A 6000-nucleotide genomic window follows, 5' to 3' on the forward strand; every position below is an offset into this window, starting at 1 on the left:
CCGCCTCCCAGGTTCAAGCAATTCTCCTGCCTCAGCCTCCCGAGTAGCTGGGACTATAGGTGCCCACCATCACGCCTAGCTAATTTTTGTATTTTTAGTAGAGACAGGATTTCACCATCTTGGCCAGGCTGGTTTACAAACTCCTGACCTTGTGATCCCTCCATCTTGGCCTCCCAAAGCACTGGGATTAACAGGCGTGAGCCACCACGCCCGGCTCAGGAAAGGGTGTCTGAAAGAGGAGGGAGTAACTTTCTGGGACAAATACTGCCGCTGAGGACAGAATTACCACTGATTTGGCAACATGGAGTCCATTAATGACCTTGAGGAAGCATCTTCCCCAGAGCAGCAGGGGCAGAACCCTGGCTGGAGCAGGTCAGAGAGAGAAGAAAGGTTCGGACGGAACGCAGCAAGTTCAGATGCCTGTTTCAGGCAGTTTTGCTGGTAAAGGGAGCAGAAAAATGGAGCATTCACCAGAGGAGAAAGGGGCCAAGGTAAGCTTTTTTTTTTTTTAAGATGTGAAAAAAATCTTAATTTCTTTTAAAATTTTGTTTTATTCATTTTTCGCAAGTAATATATTCCCACGATTCCACACAAAGAAGATCCCTGGCTGGGTACAGTGGCTCACACCTGTAATGCCAACACTTTGGGAGGCCAAGGAGGGAAGATTACTTGAGCCCAGGAGTTCGAGGCCAGCGTGGGCAACATAGTGAAACCCCATTTCTACAAAAATAAAAAAGTTAGCCGGGTGTGGTGGTATGTGCCTATAGTACACAGCTACAGGCATGCAGGAGGCCAAGGCTGGAGGATTGCTTGAGCCCAGGAGTTCAAGGCTGCAGTGAGCTATGATTGCACTGCTGCACTCCAGCCTGAAAGTGCAGAGTGAGACGTTGTCTCTCTCTCTCTCTGTCTTTTTAAAATTTTATTTATTTTTTACTTTTTGAGACAGAGTTTTAACTCTTGTTGCCTAGGCTGGAGTTCAAATGGCATGATCTCAGCTTATTGTAACCTCTGCCTCTTGGGTTCAAGTGATTCTCCTGCCTCAGCCTCCCAAGTAGCTGGGAATACAGGCGTCCGCCACCACGCCTGGCTAATTTTTTGTATTTTTAGTAGAAATGGTGTTTCACCATGTGTCCAGGCTTGTCTCCAACTCCTGACTTCAGGTAATCCACCTGCCTTGGCCTCCAAAAGTGCTGGGATTACAGGCAGGAGCCACTGCGTCTGGCCAAGACCTTGTCTCTTAAAAACAAAAATCCAAACTGCATTTGGGAAAAAATTCTCTCCCCTCCCATTGCCCTTCACCCTGCTTCAGCTGTTCATTTCTTACTCCGGAGACAACCAGTGTAATCCATTTCTTATAAACCCTCCCAAGCTATTTTCTATATAAAAGAGCACTAGGCAATTATCTTTCTCCCTTTTTTACACAAATGGTAACAACATCCCATTACACCATTACACATTGCTCTGCACCTTGTATTTTTGGATTTAACAATATATCCTAAATATCATTCTATATCAATACACAAAGGATATTCTCATTCTTTTGTGTTTTTTTACCCAGCGCTCTGCTGATGGACAGTCATTTGAGATGGGTTCTATTGCTGCTTCCCTTTTACAGAGAGGCACTGAGAGGGTCACGGGCATCCCTGCAGGTGCTCAGCTCGCGTGCTGTGGTGTGGAAACGCTACGCTCCTAGTCATCCCGAGTGACTCTTTTTTCCTGCCTTGATGAGTTTCCAGCCCTATTTCTGCCTCACTTCTATACCTTCAGCAATTCTTTCATTATTCTTTTGTTCATTCAAATACCATGTATCAGACACTGGGCTAGGCCACAGCACATGCAGGGACGTGATAGGTAGAGAAGCCCTGTGATCTTGGAGCTTGCAGATGAAGTCGCTTGTGTGTTTTTGTAAGCTACCTCAAACGTTCTGTGGAGCAACGTGGAGAAATAATGAAGAGGCCTGATCTCTGTTTTTACCAATGAGTGAATCAAATGTGCCAACACCTCATTGTTGCAATCAATACTGTGAGCGGAATACCATAAAAGTAGCCTGGGAACCTACACACTGACCGTTTCCGCACTGGCCTCATGCCCCCAGCCTGGCCCGGCTGCAGTTTCCCATCTCAGAGGTGAAGGCTAAAGCCCGAAGGCATCAGCTCCTCCCACTCCTGTCCAGGTCATCCCACCCATTCCACCCCTGAAGACCTCTGGACTCTGACCAGCGTCACTCTCCATGGCTACCAGCTTTGCTCTGGCCTTCTCTTGCTGTGGCCACCCAATAACCTCCTCCCTGGTCCTGCCCCCACCCCATCCCCTTCCCATCTGCTGTCTATCCAGCTGATATGTCCCTGTGTCATTTCCCTGTCCTAGCCTTCTTTTTTTCTTTTTATCTTTTTTTGAGATGGAGTCTTGCTCTGTTGCCAGGCTGGAGTGCAGTGGCATGATCTTGGCTCACTGCAATCTCCACCTCCTGGGTTCAAGCGATTCCTCTGCCTTAGCCTCCCGAGTAGCTGGGACTATAGGTGTGCACCACCATGCCCGGCTAATTTTTTGTATTTTAGTAGAGTTGGGGTTTCACCATGTTGTCCAGTCTGATCTCAAACTCCTGACCTCAAGTGATCTTCCCACCTCGGCTTCCCAAAGTTCTGGGATTACAGGCGTGAGCCAGCACACCGAGCCTTTTTTTTTTTTCCCTTGAAGTAGGTTTTACTCTTGTCACCCAGGATGGAGTGCAATGGTTCAATCTCGCTCACTGCAACCTCTGCCTCCCAGGCTCAAGTGATTCTGCCTCAGCCTTTTGAGTAACTGAGATTACAGGAGTATGCTACCACATCCAGCTAATTTTGTATTTCTAGTAGAGATGGGGTTTCACCATGTTGGCCAGGCTGGTCTCAAACTCCTGACTTTAAGTGATCCGCCGGTCTTGGCCTCCCAATGTGCTGGGATTACAGACATCAGCCACCGCGCCTGGACTGTCCTAGCCTCACAAGGTTTTCCTTCGCTGTTCTCAGGTTAATGTCATGGCGGGGCACGGCCTGGTTGTCGTGATTAAGGACTCTGAGGCCTAGGTCCCAGGTTTGCCACTTACTGGCTTGAATGACCTATTTAACCTCTCTTTGCCCTAGATGAGGCAAAATGAGACAGTGAGGCAAGTGAGATAATGATAATAGCTCCTACTGTATACAGCTGTTCTGAGGATAAAACTTAATGCATGTAAAGCACCTAAGTAGTCCTCGACATATAGTAAGTGCTCATGAATGTTAGCTGTTAATATCATAATCATAAGGCCGCCTGATCTGGACGCTGCTTAGGTCTCTAATCTCTTAGCTTACCAGTTCTCATCTCCCATGTAAATCAGCCCGAATATTATTATTATTTATTTTAGAGACAGAGTCTTTCTCTGTCACTCAGGCTGGAGGGCAGTGGCATGATCAAAGCTCACTGAAGCCTTGAATTCCTGAGCTCAAGCAATCCTCCCACCTAAGCCTCCCAAGTAGCTAGGACTACAGGCAATCATGCCCAGCTAATTTTTTTTTTTTTTCTTTCACTTTGTTTCCCAGGCTGGTGTCAAACTCACCTTAAGCAATTCTCCTGCCTCGGTCTCCCAAAGTGTTGGGATTACAGGCATGAGCCACCGTGCCTGGCTCCAAATACTTTTGATTACCTGAGAGTACAAACTCCCTCTCTCTCTCTCAATGCCTGCCCCCCCGCCCCCAACTCCAGCACCAAGCGCTCTGAGCTGAAGTTTTTCTTCTCCATTGCATTTCCAACAGCTGGACACAACCGCATGTTGAATGAATACATGAATGAATGAGAACAGCATCACATTTGGGTTCCGTTTTAGGCCATTCTCATATTGCTGTAAGGAAATACTTGGGCCGGGCACGGTGGCTTATGCCTGTAATCCCAGCACTTTGAGAAGCTGAGGCAGGCAGATCACCTGAGGTCAGGAGTTCGAGACCAGCCTGGTCAACATGATGAAACCCCGTTTCTACGAAAACTACAAAAATTATTTGGGCGTGGTGGCATGTGCCTATAATCCCAGCTACTCAGGAGGCTGAGGCAGGAGAATAGCTTGAATCTGAGAGACAGAGGTTGCAGCGAGCCAAGATTGCGCCACTGCACTCCAGCCTGGGTGAAAGAGTGAGACTCTGTCTAAAAAAATAAAAATAAATTAGCTGGCCATGGTGGCAGGCGCCTGTAGTCCCAGCTACTCCGGAGGCTGAGGCAGGGGAATCACCTGAACCTAGGAGGTGGAGGTTGCACTGAGCTGAGATCACACCACTGAACTCTAGTCTGGGCAACAGAGCAAGACTGTCTCGAAAATCAAATCAAATCAAATATTAAAAAATAAATGACCAGATCTCATGTGAACTCACTATCACAAAGACAGCACCAAGGCCGGGCGCGGTGGCTCAAGCCTGTAATCCCAGCACTTTGGGAGGCCGAGGCGGGTGGAATCACGAGGTCAAGAGATCGAGACCATCCTGGTCAACATGGTGAAACCCCGTCTCTACTAATACAAAAAAAAATTAGCTGAGCATGGTGGCGCGTGCCTGTAATCCTAGCTACTCAGGAGGCTGAGGCAGGAGAATTGCCTGAACCCAGGAGGCGGAGGTTGCTGTGAGCCGAGATCGCACCATTGCACTCCAGCCTGGGTAACAAGGGCGAAACTCTGTCTCAAAAAAAAAAAAAAAAAAAAAAGACAGCACCAAGGCATGAGGGATCTGCCCCCATGATCCAAACCTCCCACCAGGCCCCACGCCCCAGCACTGGGGATCACAATTCAACATGAGATTTGGGTAGCGACAAATATCCAAACTATCAGGTTCTAACAGATGAGTAGGGGTTTTCCAGGTAAAGAAGACATGATTGAGACTGTAAAAGGGCTTGCTCCACCTAAGGTGCTGGGGAGTCCCAGTGCCTGTAGTACAGAAGGGAGGCGAGTATGGAGAAGAAGGCTGGGTTCAGTTTAGACCTTTCTGTGTGGACAAAGGGGACTCATGAAGGGAAGGCTTTTGTGACAGTGTTGGGGTCACTTCCAGGAGAGACTAAGGCCAAGGGCAGGATGTGTGGCTAAGCTCCAGGGGAGCAATGAAAAGGCCTGCACTGGTCAGCTGTGGTGGCTCATGACTGTAATCCCAGCACTTTGGTAGGCAGAGGTGGTCGGATCATGAAGTCAGGAGTTCACCTGTAATCCCAGCTACTCAGGAGGCTGAGGCAGAAGAACTGCTTGAACCTGGGAGGCTGAGATTGCAGTGAGCAAAGATTGTGCCACTGCACTCCAGCCTGGGGACAGAGCAAGATTCCGTCTCAAAAAAGCAAACTAACCAAAAAGGCTTGAACCAAAGCAATAGTAGGGGGAATGGAATAAAGGGGAAGCATTTGAGAGAAAGAATTAATATTAGTCTCCTAAACACCTTTACTGAATGCTTCCTAGGAAAGTGTTAGGGGATTGTGGGAATAAAGAGCTGAAGTAGCATTTGCTCCTGTCCTCAAGTAGCTCAAATCCTGTAGAAGCAGACCTAAAAATAAAAACACAGATGCAGGGAAGGGCACATTTAGCATCACTGCAGCCAGTGTCATTGAGAGATTACTATGCTTGTTAAATCAGCAAATTAAGGCACCATACACTTCTGAGTGCCTCTGTTATTTACCCCAAGGATCTTTTGTAAGTGCCTAAATTGTTATTTTGGTTAAAACACACTACATTATACATCTACACCCCACCAATTTTTAGAGGCAGGGTAATGAGGTTCAGACTGGGCCCACCTCTATCACTTGTCAACACGTGATCTTGGGCAAGTTACAGTTCTCCTAGCACATGATAACTATCACGTCAAGATGAATGAAACTGGAATGTCGGGGAGAGATAGCAAGATGGGGCTATAGGAGTGGGTATGGTCAGATCTTAAAAGGCGATGTGAGCTACCATAAAGGTTTTGGACCTTCTTCTTCTCTTTCCTTTCCTTCCTATTTTTCCTCTCCTTCTTTTTTTTTTTT

The sequence above is a fragment of the Aotus nancymaae genome, unplaced genomic scaffold (genome assembly GCF_030222135.1).
Source record: "Aotus nancymaae isolate 86718 unplaced genomic scaffold, 86718_ANA_hifiasm-v0.15.2.pri h1tg000076l, whole genome shotgun sequence".
NCBI classification, from domain to species: Eukaryota; Metazoa; Chordata; class Mammalia; order Primates; family Aotidae; genus Aotus; species Aotus nancymaae.